Raw genomic sequence first — 16,294 nt, forward strand, 5'->3', positions numbered from 1 at the left:
CAATGTCAACAACATGCGCAGGTTGCGCGAATATTGTGGGAGGAGTGGCAGAAACATTTCGGTTTTTGGTTCCTTTCTGTGAGCGGAGCGGAGGGGAGTTTTCAATGTCAAACAGGGGTCAAGAGACAGAAGAGCAGCGCCAGTCGATCAAAAATAACACTTGGAAAACAACGCTGGGGAGCAGTGCAGACAGGTTCAAGGAATGCCCCTGCTTAACGGTCCACCGTCCCTCCTGCCTCTCGTCTCCCTCCTCAGGCACTGAGCAGTCGATGAGCCGCAGGCCAAAAACTGTGACCTTCATATGGCCATAAACCGAAAGCAAATCAAAATCGAATGCTCCCACGCATTCAATGAGGGAATTGCCTGCATGCCTCTGCCTTCTGCCTGATGATCCGCAAACAACAAAAAAGAAGTAGAGAGAAAGAGCGCTTCATTAAATTTCCTCCAGACACAAAAATGTGAAATTCGATCGAAAGAATTATGTATGCCAAAAGACCAGAACAAAAATCCCCACAAGGAATCAGTCAAAGCACAAGTTTTATACCCTTTCCATGCGAGAGGGTGTTTTGATTTGCGAGAAAACCTACAAGTTAAAAGATGGTATCTCGCTCTAAGTTCTCTTAGTTTTCTAGAGATAAATGTTGCCGAAGAGTGAGAAAAACCTTGAATTTCATGGTACATCGAATAACTCTAGCGATCTGCAAGAGTATCAACTGCTTCGACGATCGGCCCGCCCCCGAATACTGAATGTATTTCCACTCTCTCGCGGGGTTTTGTTCTGGGTTTTGCATATCGACAAACGGGCAAACAGGAAATCCATGTTTATGTTTAAATTAATAATAAAACACAGCACACAAAATGTAATATAAGAAAAAAGTTTGGCATTTTTTGTTGTTTTGTTGTTGGTGTTGTTGCTGTGGTTTGAGGGGTATCAATGAAATGTGTGGCTCTCCATTGAACGACAAAACTCTGACGATGACGATGATGGTTCCATCACAATGATGATGATGATGATGATGATGATGATCACGATGATGATGACGACGATGCTGGCAGGCAGCAAGCGTTATGCGGGACGCTGCTCCGAAAGCATTAATACAATAAATTATATTATGGCCTCTTCCTGTTTGCTCCGATAAAGCGCGACCGAACAGAGAAAAATGTTCGAAATTGAACAATATTTCTGCTTCTTCTGTTGGGGATCGGATCGGGGTCGGGGGTGGGAGCGGTAGCGGGGGCGGCAGCGGTGGATCGAACGGCGGGTGTGTAGTGCCGAAGGGGTTGATAATAATGCGTCGTTGTCGTTGTCGTAGTCGTCGCCGTCGTCGTTGAGGCCTGAAGAGATCTTGAGCGTCTGATTTGTGCAAATAATTGAAATTTGCATATAATGAAGGAGACACTCGTATATAATATGGGGGCGTTCAATGCCAGAGAGTGGGAAAGAGAGAGGGAGAGAGAGATTGGGGGGGTGAGAGGAAAATCTTCTTTTTTTGTGAATGAAGCAAGGCTCTCCTCTTTCGCCAGCACAGTAGCCGCAATCAAGTCGTGTGCAACGGTTGGTGCCCCCAAGGATCAGGCGTCGCCTCTATTGTGAAATGGCACATAAATTACATTTAAGGTGAAGCTCTCCCGTCCCCCCACCCCCCCTCGTTCCCACCCGCTCCCGCTCGTACTCCACCTTTTTAGCCTTGAACAAAATACATACAAAGAGAAAAAAAAAAGAAGAGTGTAAAATCTTTAAACCCAAAAAACGGGTCTGCAAATTGAGGTTCTTCGGCGGCCTGACAATGAGAGGATCATCATGTGGTTGGGTAATGAGCATGATGACGTTGTTGCGCCTACTTTTGTGTGGGCGTTCCGCAGTGTTTCGTTGCTGTCTGCCAAGGGCTGGCCGCCTCTGCTGTTGTGGCTGGGCTGCTGCTAATGGCAGACAGACGAGACAAGTTTTGACATATTTTGTTGCAGGAGAGCATAAAGCGAATGCGAGGCTAAGAGGAGGCTGCCGGCTGGTGGCTGGAAAGGACAAGCAGCAACAGCAACAGCCACACGACGACAACGACGACGACGACGACAACATGAATGAAACGCAAATGAATGAAATGTGCGGCAGAAAACTAAAAAAAAAAAAGAAAAAAAGAAAAACCAAACCGATTCTGAATCTGAAAACAGAACCAGGAGGAGCCCAAACCACCGTGTATGTATGTGTGTGTAGTTATCATTATAAGGCCCCGTGGAGGCCTCACAGCCTTTCGGTCGCGAGTCGCGACAAACATCATTAGTTGCTCTCTACCTTAAAAGTAAGTGGAGCAGAGTGTCTGGCCACAAAAAAAGTTGTCGTTGATTGAGATTCGGGGGAACGGAAACAACCAAAAAACTTACGAATTTCGAATGAGTGCAAAAGTAGTTGAGGGCGTATTGCTTGATTGAAATTACCTGCAATGACAAGAGAGTAAAGAAAATTTGTTAATTATTTAATTTACAAAAACTACCAAAATATATTGGAAAAATACTAAGTAATTTATAAGGGAATTTAATGGCAAAAAAATTAGAAAAAAATACAAATACAAATTTATAGGTTATGCAACTTAGTAGAAAAAAATATCAAAATATACTAAACAAATACCTAATCAAAAAATTCTTACAAAATATAGCACAAAATGATTGAAACCCTGTGTAAATTGAGTTAAGGCCACCACAAAATATTGAATAAATAGCAATAGAAAAAAAAGTAATAGCTCTCACATTTAAGATGTAAAAGGCAGCACTACTAGATAACTAGGGAATCACATCCATGAGACACTTCCGCTTTGGCTCTCCCTCGGGAGTACAGTCACCGCAGAGAGGCTGTCCCGGGATGTCGAATATCAATGGGAATTCGTAAGGGAAATGCCCGAGCATTGACGCGGGCTTTAGGGGCTCCGTTGCACTTGAACTTTAGATGGAATTTGCGGTCTTCGGTTCGCGGAGCAGCAAAAAAGAAGTCTGGCAGGGAAAATACGTCGGTAGCCGATATAGCGCGTCAAATAGCAATTAACAACTGATGTAGATAATCACTGGACAAAAAATTCTGAGCGCGAAAATAACTTCAGCCACAGACAAACAAATATATTTCACAAATATATATACACAGATTTATATATATATATATATATATGCATATATGTCTGTATGTATGTACGTGTATGAGCACACGCAATGGCCGCAGCATTTTGTGATAAACGACAAAATAAAATCAAATCTAAAGCTCCCAAAAAAAAAGAAGAAACGAATGAAATAAAATAATCGCAAGGCGGCTACTGAAGCTGTGGCCCTCTCTCTCTCTCTAAGAGCATATGTGTGTGTGCTTACGAGTATCTATGTGTGTGTGGAATTAGTTAGAGGAGGGGAAACGAATATTAGATGGAGCCAAAGAAGAAGAGCAGCGGCAGGCGGCAGCGGCAGCAGCAACCATTTCTAAACAAATACATCATCATCATCATAATTATAAAATTAAATTCTTGTTGGTTTTTTTATCAATTTCCAACAGCAGCCCCATCCGCCCAAGAGGGGGGCTGTTCGGTGTGGGGGAATCAGGTGTTATAATAGCCATAATACACACGGAGAGACTCTCTTGTGTGTGGCAATCCGGCAATCCGGCAATGTTTAAATATTGCTAAAGATACAGATACAGCCAGAGAGATACAGAGATACAGGGATACAGATACATTGCAGGAGGCAGATAAAGATAAAGAGTTAGAGTCGAATGTGTGCTTAAGATATCTAGAGAGAGACATATAGCTGCCATATTTATATAGAGACGTAATCAAGTCACTCAAGTGGAGACCCTCGAATGTCGTCTATTGGTCGGCCAGCGAAGCGAAGCGAAGCCCCAACCAACAACCGTCTTTAGATACAGATACAAATACAGCCATCGCTATGGATATTCCATATACTATACACACAGATAAGATCTGCTGCTTATCTCCCCATGATATATATGTATGTATATCTCGCTCTCCACCGCCTGCTTAGTGGACAAACAAATAGGTGTATAAATAAAAAATGAATTACAAAAAACGAGCTGAGACACCCACAGATAAGAGCCTCCAAAAGGCAATTCAAGAAGTGGCAGTCATATCTGGCTGACGAGCACGAGATATAGTACGTATATATAGATATAGATATAGCCATGATATCAGTTAATCGGCGTGCCATATACCCGCACACACACACGCATACACTCTTGCCGAGTGAGAGACAATCGTCATAAATTGTTTAGTTGTTGGCTAAACATGTTGAAAGATTTATGGGCAGGGCTATACGCGATCATATAATGATTTGTAAGAAATCGGCCAGATATATGCACAAGTATACGGCACTGTGGCTCCGTGGCTCCGTGGCTCTACTATGTGGCCCGCTGTGATTAGGCAATGGCGTCGGTTAGCTCTCTCTCTGGCTAGTTAGTTGGGTGTGAAAGCCTTGAGCTACTTTGGTGCGTAGTTTTCTGTGTGTGCTCTGTGTGCCGTGCTGTCGTTTCGTGTAGAGATTGCCCTGGAGCTCGGTGGAGCTTCGGTGGGTGATGGGGCGCTGATGGACAGGTTTTCTTGGCGAAGGTTGCACAAAGATTTTGTAGAGTGGAGAATGGTAAAATGTATCAAATAATCATAAGATTCGATCGGTGGTTATACATTTATGAAGGCTAAGGAAAAACTATTGATGGGGACAATTGGAGACTTTTAGTGGAGAGATTGTAGATTCTAGTTTTCAAAGAAAAAACAATAAAATTATGCATTTAACATCTGGTATGGGTTCTAAGCGTACATTTCCCTCTGTGGAGAGTTGGAGACTTATTGTGACGACTTTCATTACTCACTGAAATTCATAACTCAATGCATTTCCATCACCGGAATACAACTTGAAATCTCCTAAGCGTGCCCATGCTCCTGTAGAGAGCTTGGACATAAGACCCTCCCCTGTTGCATGCCCCCTTCCAGGGGCCAGTAGCCAGTGGCCAGTGGCCAGTGGCGAGCGCCCAGTATCGAAATGATAACAACAGCAAAGGAAGTGAAGGAATCCGAAATGAAATGAAATACAGAAAGGAAACGTAGCAAAGCGAAAAAATTCCTATATATCGCATCCTATCTATACATACAATCGGACGGGTGGGGGGGGGTCTATATAAACCTATACACATACCGATAGATAGATATACAATATATATGTGCATATACATACATACATACATATGTATAAAGCAAAATCCCTACAATAAAACGGGGCGGAGCACAAGTGGCACAAAAAGAAATGAAGGAAACGAGAAATGGAAAAGCAGAAAAGAAGAAAAATCTACCAAGTGAAAAGAAATCGGAGATGGCAGGGAGGGAGTCGGTGCTTGCGATGCGATGCGATGCGATGCAGAGTGAATGGAAATGGAAAAGTGGAGTGGAGTGGAGTGGAGTGGAGTGGAGTGGAGGAGGAAGGAAGCATCGGCTTCAGCATCAGCAAATCCTGATGCTCCAACAAATGTATCTGTGTATCTGTCCCCCCACTCTCCCATTTTGTATGTGTGTATCTGTATCTGTATATCTGTGTATCTGTGGCTGCCTGCTAGCACTCGAATAAAATCGAATAAGCATAAAAACGCATGCCATAAAGATATGTCTGCTCCTCTCTCTCTCTCTCTCTCTCTCTGTGTGTGTGTGTGTGTGTGGGTGTGGGTGTGTGCATGTGGTACATAAGCTGTAGCTGTATCTGTATTTGTAGCTAAAGATGTGTGGCTGTGAATAGTATCTGTGTATCCATAAGATACACATGTCTAAAGAGGGCCTCTGCCTGGATTTGGGTTGGTTGCGCCTCGAACGCATATTCAATAATGACATAAATAACCAACACACACACAGACACACACACACGTACCCTTGCTCCTTTCTCCTCTCATCGTTGAGTGCGCTGCTTAGCACCTAAAAGCATGCTACTATTTTTCTACAGTCGAGCGCTTACCACTTGCCACACAGAGACGTAGAGGGATAGGGAGAGCGAGAGAGGAGCAGGAGCAGGAGCAGGAGCAGGAGCAGTGTCTCTGTATGTGTGCACTTGATTACATTTCATCCTCCGTTCTCCGTTCCCCGCACACAGTTTCTTCTCTTTTTTTTTCTGCTGCTGCTGCTCTTGAAGCAGCTCTGGGGGAGCGCCTCCCTACACATGTATATAATATATTGACGTGCCGCCACATCCCCTCGAACCCTCGAACGCTCGAACTTCCGCCCCAACACCCTGTGCCACATCCCCTTGCCTTGCCGCACGTTTCCTCATCGCTGGTTGGGCGCCTTTGGCATGAAACTTGTCAACCTTCCACACCCAATCCCAATCCCCATAGCCACCCACTGCCACAACCTCGCTCTCCTCCCAATTCAATGCCCCAAAACGCACGACAACAAAAAAAAGAAGAACGAAAAGGAAAAAGAAAAGCAACTCTCCACACACACACACACACACACTCACACGCATCCAAAGAGGGTCCTTCGGGGGGTTAGGAGGAGAAAAAAACCAAAGCTTAAGGGCGCTGAGAGAGAGAGAGAGAAGGAGGGAGAGAGAGAGAGAGAGAAACGACATCCCGACATCGACAGGCGAAACACACGAACCGAAGAGCTCGAGAACGAAGCTTCTTTAGGGGGAGGTGCTGCCACATCCTCCCTCCCACCCCACATTCCACCCCCCCCATCCCCCCATTCCATAGTTGTTGTAGCTGTTGATGGCTTCCCAATCGAAATCGATGTTCGTATGTATTTCGCTCCTTTTTCTCGGTTTCGTTTCGTTTTTCCTTTTTATTTTTTTCCACCCTAAAATATAAATTTCACTCGCTCTTGCTTTTGCTCTCGCTCTCTCTCTCTTTAAGGGTGGGGAGAGGGTGGTGGGGGGAGTTCGGTTGACAATTCCTTGGGGCAGCTTTAAGGCTTCAACGATGCTCCTCGTCGTCGTCGGCATTGAGTCGAGTGAAAGTGCCTCTGCCCTGGCATCGCCTTGGCTTGTAAATTCTTTTTTCTCACCCGAGCCACCCCGTCTCCCCACCCGAAGGAGGCCACCGCTCTCCTCTCCTCTCCTCTCCTCTGTTGCTGCTGCTGCTTCTTCCTCTGTTTTATGGCTGTCTGGTCTGTCTCCCCGTCAAGCCCCCCACTTCATTGGTTTTTTGTGTTGCTTTTTTTCACTCATTTTTTTCTGAACTGAAGCTTCGGTTCTTCGGTTCGGGTGCCACTGGCCAGACAAGGATAGCAACAGACAGACAGAGAGAGCGAGAGAGAGCCACAGAGAGAGAGAGAGAGAGCGAAAGAGAGAGGCGATATTGGTGGGGGCGAAAAAAAATGTATAAAAAAAACCCATACGGGGGGGCAATACCAAATTGGATTGGTTTCGGTTTTGGGTTCGGTTTTTATGGCGGGGTTTTGCTGTTGGTGGGGGTGGTGGGTTTTTGGGTGATTGGGCGCCCGAGGAGGGTTGAGAGTGAGGCTGGAGAGGATGCAGGATTTTCCTCTCTCCTTTTTCCTTTTGATTTTGGTTATTTTTTTGCGCCCGTACATAAAAATTTGTGCGTCAATTGAATTCGATTGGACGAAAACCCCGAGCGACGAGCACGAGCGCCAGCCCCAAGTATCCATGTATCTGTGTATGTGTGTGTGTGTGTGTAGGGAGCATAAGAAAGAATGGAAAAAAAAGGCATCGGGCTGCGCTGCCAGCGCCAAACGAGCACGAAAAGCTGTTAACCTTTCGCACATAAACACACACACACACAAAGCAACCCATACGCGCATACACACACATAGATACAGACAGACACACACACACAGAGATATAGAGTGCCTGTAACTGTATTTACAGCTGTGCGCTTTATATGGATTGCTTTCAATAATATTGGCAACGCCTTTCGGGCCCCACTTGTGATTGGTTTTTCCACCACACGCACGAAGTACATAGGGCGTCGCAGAGGGGCGAGGCAAAGGCCACAGGCAGCAGCAGCAACGACAGTGGCAGTGGCACCACAAGTTGACCTCAAGTAACTCAGCTTCTGGCGGAGATGAGCTGATGCGACTATGTGTTTCGGTTTGGGTTCGGCTTGCAGTTAAGCATTTTGTGTAGAGAAAAGCAATTGATACGCTGGAAGCAGAGATGGCTCTGAAAACTAAGGAACTGATTGATTTAATTACTTAAAATGTATTGCCAGCAATTGATACGTTTGTTTATTATGGTTTTAGGTAGAGATTAGCTGGGATAGTAGTGCACTCAGCTCCTTGAGGATATAAACCTATGAAAACTGATCAAATTTTAAGCTGGTGACCTAATCAGATATATTTGAAAAGAACAATAAGATGGGCTCTATAATACTACAGAAAACCCCAAGGAACTCAGTTTTCTGTGGAGTTAAACTGATAAAAACTTATGCATTGCTAAGCGGGGGACTTAATCAGAGATATTTGATAAGTACAAAGAGATTGCCCCACTATAAGCATCGAAAGTCCCAAGGAAGTTAGCCAGTTGTAAAAATGAAGCTAGGAAAATCTATGCAATGTTAAGTTAAAGACTTTTTCTGATAAATTTGAGAAATACAAAAAGATTGTACCACTAGAACTAGAGAAAATCTTAAGGAACTCACTTTCTATAAAAAAAAATATAAGAGCAAAATATATGCGCAACTTTAAATTTTGAGTTTAAGCCAAGCTCATAGATAAACATTCGTTAAATGGTAAACATCTCAAGTAACTCAATGAAGGAAGTACCCATAATCATACCCGAAAAGTAAACAAAAATTATATTCAATGATTCGAACCAATAAAAATTCTTTGTGGAAATGAATCACTGCCTGCACTGCTTATCTGTGAGCACGAGTATTTTGTGGAATGAATCAGATATGGATCGAAGAGCTAAGTGAATCACAGAGATCGGCACTCTGCAGCACCACTCGTCCGCACATGAATTGTATATACATAGATATGGCGGTGGAGGGAGACGGGACGCGGGCCAGTGGGAGGCAAGAGCCTTGTCCATTGGCCCCTCCACACACGAGGCACACACTCGCACCAGCCGCCGCCGCCGCCGCCTGTCAATAGACCACACACATAGATACAGACGTGTGCACGAGTGTGTGTGGAAACCAGTCAGGCAGGGCGCACGAATCATCGACCGGGTGGCCGTGTGTGTGTGCGCCAGTCAATAACATCCAATCAGGTTTGTTAAAAATCTATCTATATATGATGTTCATGATGACGGCGACGCAGTCGATGTCCGCACACACACACACACACACACACACACACACACAGTGGCAGACAGGCACACATGCGAGCAAGAGCAAGAGAGAGCGTCAACGAAAGAGAGAGAATGCGAATGCGAGTGCGAGTGCCGACCCCTCCACCAAAAAACGGACTCGAACTCAATGCAGTGTCGAAACCTGCAGCAGCAGCAGCAGCAGCAGAAGCAGCAGCAGCAGCCAGCGTGTGCCGGCCTCTCCCTTCGATACGCTCCGCCCTCCTCCCTCTCCCTCTGGCCGGGCAGACACGACGACCCTGCTCTGCCACTCTACCTCTCTCCCTCTGCTGCGTCTGCTACTGCTGCTGCTGCTGCTGCTCTTTCATTCATTTGGCTCTGGGTTATCGAACACACATTGAACCACTCCGCATATAAGCGTGCCTGCGTGTGTGTGTGTCTGTGTGTCTTATCAGCTGCAACGAACGACCCTCTCTCTCGAGCAGGCGCTCTCTCTCTTTCACTCAGGCTCTCTCACACTTTCCACTCAATGGCTCGTTTCGTATTGAGCTTTATTTCGAGTGCTTTCGCTCTCTCTCTCTGTCTTTCTCTCTGCCAAAAAAAAAACACGCAAATAAATAATTTTTGTTGCAGTTTCTTGGACGAAGACTTGCAGCCAGAACGAGAGAGAGGGAGAGATTAAAAGAGAGAGGTAGAGGGAGAGAGCTCGAGCGCCTGAGTGCTTTTTTTTACTACAGCTGTATTTTTGTTTTGTTTTTGCTGCTGATTGATTTTCCATAAAAGCGCCAACCCCAGGGCAGCGACAGAGCAGCAGAGGGCAGCGGCAGCAGCAGCGATGCTTGAATGGGTGTATGGGTGTGCTGGTGGATGTGTGTGTTTGAGTGTATCGAACGCACAGCCAATAGCAAAAATTTCCAATTGCGTAGCGATTTTCCAATCAAAATGGCACACAAGGAAAATAGACGGGAAACGACAGGCAGGCGCCCGACGCTGCTGCTGTCCGCGTCGCAGTCAGCAGCGGCAAAAGGGGCGTTCGACAGCGATACGACATATGTGTGTGTGTGTGAGTGTTTGTGTGGGTGTGGGGGTAAGCATCCCTCGCTGACACACACACATATGGAATGGCAGGAGAAAAAAAGTAGCCCCGAAAAGGCAGTAGGGAGGTGACCGAATCGATGCATATGGACCGATGGTTGCCCCCACCCCCAATCACTACGCCAGAACACCAAGGCGGGGGGATTACCACCCCCCTTTCCACTGTCCTGGTCCGAAGCGCAGCAAATGCCGGCTCCTTTTGCGCATCTCCTGACATATTTCCAATATCATTGGTCGATAAATACCGAGCAGAACGAATCGAAACGAAACGAAACGTACGAAAATGGGGGACGTATGTACATAGGAGGGTCCTCCCTACCCCACACACACACACACACATACACAAGGACATTCGGCAAAGGGCGGGGGACAAAAAAAAAGCAATAAAATGAAATGAAAGGACCCAACGTCGTTCGGTTGTTCCTCCTCGTTGTCCTCGTCCTCGTCGTCGTCCTTTTGGCTTACAGTTACTTATATGTATATCGTATGGTATATATCGCTTATTGTTGTTGTAGCCTTTCGATAGTTTTATAGTGGCATGTGGCATGTGTGGCAGCAAAAGCAAAGGAAATAGCTTTGGTCACAGTGACAGATTCTGCTAAAGAATGAGATTCCTTGGGGCTATTCATGGGTTCTTGGACTTCTTTGGTCCGCCGATATCTTTCGATTACCGATTCCGATTGGTCAGGGCTATTCCCTAATGCATATTCCGAGAATTCTTTCAGGTTTGAAGGAACTCGGCAGTTTCTAAGCGCTTCCCTTTTGCCTTGAGCCTTTTCTCAAGTGTCTTCCGATTACCGATTCCGATTCCGATTGGTTTCCGATTGCTGGCTGCAGCGAATCCTTTCACACAGACAAATACAAATCCCCTTTAGATCCCCCCTAAGTCCTGCCAATACAAAAAGAAGGGGCGTTGTACGGGAGAGGAGGGATTGCCGCAAGGTCTTCGCTAGGGAGGGAGGGCGGATGGGAGGGGGGGGGGTTTGAGGGGGAGTCAGTGTCGACGCACTCGGAGCGTCGAACGGACACGGACATGGACACAAACACAGAGACAGAGACACAGAGACTCCCAAGCTCTGAGAGTCATTGCAGGCGTCGTCCTCGTCCTCGTCGTAATAACGAGCTGGAAAGGAAGCAGCAGGCAGGAGGACGACGAGGAAGAGGAGGAGTGGCAGGATCCTGAGGACAGGGACTCTAAAGCCGAGGACTACAACGATGATGATGACGACGACGAGGACGACTACGACGACGACGACAATGTCCTTTCACATTTGTCGTTTTGGTCGAGACGATGGCAGCTTTAGAGCTTCTCCTCCGCTGACTGTCTCTCCGTCTATGTGTGTGTGTGTGTGCTTGTATCTGTGCGTGTGTGTGTGTAACGGAGGGACTGTGTATGTGTGTGTGGGGCAGAATGAGGTCTGAGGAATAAAAAAGTTTACTTGTCTGCGATGCTGTCTGCCCCGAGAACCCAACGATAACGACGACGACTGCTGCTGCTGCTGCTGGCCCCCAAACTCCTGCCAATTTTTATGCGCTCCCTATATTTTTTATCCCCCCCCCACTCCCCTAAGAGCCATCCCCTAGACCTGCCCAATACCCACTCCCAGCCCCCTCTAACACTCATTCCAGCTGCTGCTTTATTTCATTTCATCTTCACTTTCGGGTTTCGTTTTCTTTCTTTCTTTTCTGACGTGTATAGATTTTTGTACGGTAGGGATGATTGCCAGCAGCAAACGGGGGGATGGCGGTGGGTGGCTGGGTAGTGTGTGGCGGTTCTGTGGGGGAGGAGCCCGTGTGCATTCCGATTCAAGGATATTTCCCGATATGTGTGGGAAGAACAGGACACAAAAAAAAATGGGGAAACTCGAAGCGAAAGAAAAGACAAGAAAAATAAAAGTGGAATGGGTGGGAATGTGGAAGATTTGGGGGGAGGTTCTAGGAGTTCGACTCGACTCGACTCTCTTTCTCTCCTTCTCCCGCTCTCTCTCTCTCTCTCTCTCTTTCTCTGTATGTGTGTGTGTGTGTGTGCAGCTCCTGTTCTTGATTGCGCGCGTTAGCAGAAATGAAAATCGGGAGGAAAATATATATAGGGAATAAAAAGGAAAAACCAAAAGGAAAGCAAAGAAAAAAAGATGGTGAAAAGAAGAAGAAGCAATCGCGGCATATAAGAAAAAAAATAAAATAGAATAAAAAGAAAAATATAAGGGAATTTATTTCTTTTCGAGAGCGCGCGCAGGATTTTTGCCATTTTCTATATAAAACCATCGAAGGAAGAAGGGGGCCACGAGGGGGGATACATATGTATGCATGGATTGCAGATTGTAGATATAGATATTTGTATATATGATGGCACTACTATATACAAGGGGCATGGGGAGCTGCTGTGTGTGGCTGTGTACGCTGTACATGGGCAATAAATTGGCCCTCTTTTTGCCAGTCGCTATTTCTGATGATAATTTTCCATGGACGGGGTCCTCCTCTGTGTATGTGTATGTCTCCTCCTCACGTAACTCGATTACTTGAGTGGCTTTTGCTAAAAAAACATGACTTACGGCCAAGGCCCCTCAGTCCCCGATCAGAGGGGACCACAGAGCTCCCCAGGGGGTGCAGATACATGTGTCCTTTCACTTATGGGAACATTTGTATACAGCAAAGCAAAGGGTTTCCTCTGATTGTTGCTGCCTTTCACTTATGGGAACTTAAGGAATTATTTTGTTTGAACAAAACCCCTCATCGAAAACCCTTTATTGTTTGCTTATGGAATTATACCACCGAATCCGCCAGTAAATTAACTTTTATTACAGGAATACCCAACATTTGTGATACGATTGAACCTTGACTTTTGTATAGGGAATGAACCATATATCAAAATCAAAGAAAATCCACAACCACACATGGCAATCGACGCTGCTTAAAACATCCGGTAGTTAAACAATCTTACAATGAGCTTCAGTCCAAGCTTCAGCCTAAATCTGACTTAAATTATCAGAGAGGGAGAGGGAGAGGTAGAGAGGGAGAGGTAGAGAGAGAGACGGGCGACTCGCGACTCGGACGCTGGGTTTGCGTTTGGGTTTGGGTTTCCTACGGCCAGATAATAATCATTAGTACGATCAATTGCCACAGCCAGAAAAAGTGTTGCGTTTAACTGGTAAATCAGTTTTTGGTCTCCACTGAGCGATCCACTGAGCGAGTCTCTGGAGATGAGCGCCGGACGTTGGCGGCGGAAAGACACTTAATTGAATTCGATTTGACGACTCGAGCGATGACGACCGACTACGAGCCGACTTTGGCATGTCAATGTAGAACAAACGGAAGTCGCGGGGTCCAAAATAAATTGAAAGCAAAGCTGAGGCTGAGGCGGAGGCTGTGACTGAGGCTGTGACTGAGGCTGAGGCTGTGACTGAGGCTGGAAGCTACACAGCACAGCACACCGAAAAATCAAAGGCAATCAGCAAATGAAACAAAAGTCGAAACACACAGAAGCCAGAGATCTACTATTTTTTATTGTTCTCCTACTCTGCCCCTGCAGTGTTGTGTGGTGTGTGGGATATGCTTGGGGTCTGTTTCCTGTGTGTGTGCCTCTTCCATCATAAAAAATCAAAGTAATAATGCGTGTACTTGCGTTTGCCACTTTATAGATTTATTAGGCACAGCCAGTCCCTGTTGCCTGTCCTCCTCTCACACTCTCTCTCTCTCTATATCTCTCTCTCTCTGTCTGTTCTTCCTGTGCCTGTTTTTATGCCGAACGGAAATTCAAATTAAAAACTGAGGGCCATGCAACGGCGATGCCTTTTGCCTTTAATTTGATTTCTCCCTTCGTTTCTGGTCTGGAGATTTGCATACAAGAGATTCACTCTGCTGTGGATCGAAGATTCAACAGCAAGAAAGACAAAAACAAAAAACCAAACAGTGTAAATGCGCGGGCGTGCATATAAATCAGAATGTGGACTTATGTTTCTTCCACAATGAAATATGGAATTTCCCTAATTAAGGGAGAGAACTGCATCGAGCACCGAGAGAACTCTACTTGTGAAACTCCGCTTCGGGGATCTGTCTCTATTTTGGGAGTTTCGGTTTCCTCCCAGGAGTTCCGTCTTTTTTTTTTTTTTGTTTTTGTTTTTGGGGTCCGTGTCCCCGAAAAGGTGTGCTGCTGCTGCCATATATCATATCATATCACATCATATTGTGTTTTAGAGGGAGGCCTGTGTGGTGCAACGAATTCAATGAGATGCGCTCTCGCGTACGAGTTGGGGGTTGGGGGGTTGGGGTATGTGTGGCAGGGGATGTGTTATGTCCAACAGATGTGCGCGTTAAGTGCCACACACACACACACAAACAAATGATCAACATACCCAAATGCCATATGCAAACGTAATACAAAATATGTTTCTAAATTTGTGGCGATTACATCGATTATTTATCGAAACTCGATCGATAACCGTACCGCATTCGATTGATTCGGTGACTTACTTTGCCAGAGTGTTTTTGCACCACCCAAAATAATAATCGATAGTTTATCGATGCGATTTAGTGGTTTTCCTATCAATTTTTTTCACATACCTGCAATTAAATAAAAGAGAAAAAACATTATTTATCGATGGAAATTATTTTGTGAAATTTAAGTGGCAAGGCCTCTTGACCACCCGCATGCCATGCCCCTTGTGGCATTCCATGCACTAACCCCAGAATGCCATTGAAAAAAGTGTTATTTTTCGTGGGCCTGACTTTTGCTTCTGCTTTAAAGGGCGAATCGAGTCGGGGAGTCGGGAGAGTGTTTTTCGGCCTGTCTCTAAAAACTTAAAGCCGCCCAACTGTTGCCACTCCCCCGTGGCTGGCAGGCGAAAAGAGTGAAATGTTCTAATTAAAGCCAACAGTAAAAGGCGCACAAGCACACAGACAGACCAACAGACAGACAGACAGCAAAGGCAGAGGCAGAGGCAGGCTGGCTGGCAGGGAAAATGTGCCAAGAGGCAACGCCAACGACTACGACGACGACGACGACGACGACGACGGCAACGACGACGGCAACGACGACGACGACGACGACGACGACGACGACGACGACGACGATGATGACGACGACGACGATGATGGCGGCAGTGAAAACTAACCTCAGACAACAAAACAATAACGAAAATTCTAAGCAGAAGCCGACAGCTGGCTGGCTGCCTGGCTGAAAAACTAGCAAAAGAAATTAAATTTAAAGGAAAAGCAGCAAACAAACAAACAAAAAAAAAAAGAGTCGAAAAGGCTGTAGCCTAGTGTAAGGCGCCTGCCCCCCTCAAGAAGTAAATTAAGGTCCCTCCTCCCTCCCTCTTTCTCTAGGAAAAATTAGTAGCAAAAAAGCAGGAAAACGATGAGGGGGAGGCACTTTCTGCTGGCTTTTGTATTAGTGTTTGTGTGGCTGGTTTTTTGCTGTTGTTATTGCTGCTGCTGTTGCTTGTGTCTTAAGCTTAGGAGCCGCCACGTCCTTGAGCTTCAAATATGCCACAACAGAGGCGGCAGCGGCAGCGGCAGCGGCAGCGGCAGGAGAGAGTCCTGTCTAGGTTGGTGGCAGAGTGGGGAGAGTGCTGTGTGGAGGCCTATGTCTCCGTTTGAGACAACTTTAAAGTCAAGCAACAGTTAAAGCTCTCTCCAACAGAGAGCAAGAGAGTGGAGTTTTGAATGGTAAATGGGTGGGGGGAGTGGTCGGGGGGGCACACACAAACACACACACAGTCGCCCCCCACTGAAACACTTTTAATTACGCACGTTTTGCGGTGGCGCCACCGAGGGAAAGAGACAGCGACATGCAGAGAGAGAGCAACATGCAGCATGTGTGTCTGTGTGTGTGTGTCTAGGAAATGCCGCAAACGCAACACCCTCCGCCCCCCCGCTGTGGATGCATGGTTGTCCTTGAAAGTTTTTGGCATAGTTTTTGGGGCACTGCCACCAAAAAGCAGTTAATGCCACACACACACACACA

The 16,294-nt window shown here is 46.1% G+C and overlaps 1 protein-coding gene across 5 annotated transcripts in view; it reads right to left on the reverse strand.

Moving 5' to 3' along the window:
* The window catches only part of LOC108162384 (homeobox protein cut), a 76,132-nt gene that overhangs the window by 47,270 nt on the left and 12,568 nt on the right, over positions 1 to 16,294 (reverse strand). Inside the window, exons 1-2 of one of the 5 annotated variants that reach the window (XM_033396540.1) lie at positions 2,743 to 2,765; positions 2,380 to 2,433 (exon numbers count right to left, since the gene is read on the reverse strand). The exons of the other annotated variants lie outside the window; for them this stretch is intronic. The gene's annotated coding sequence lies outside the window, so the exon portion shown is untranslated. Of the gene's footprint in view, positions 1 to 2,379; positions 2,434 to 2,742; positions 2,766 to 16,294 lie in introns of those variants that run through there. 5 annotated transcript variants of the gene reach the window in all.

The sequence above is a fragment of the Drosophila miranda genome, chromosome XL, assembly GCF_003369915.1.
Source record: "Drosophila miranda strain MSH22 chromosome XL, D.miranda_PacBio2.1, whole genome shotgun sequence".
In the NCBI taxonomy this organism is placed as follows: domain Eukaryota; kingdom Metazoa; phylum Arthropoda; class Insecta; order Diptera; family Drosophilidae; genus Drosophila; species Drosophila miranda.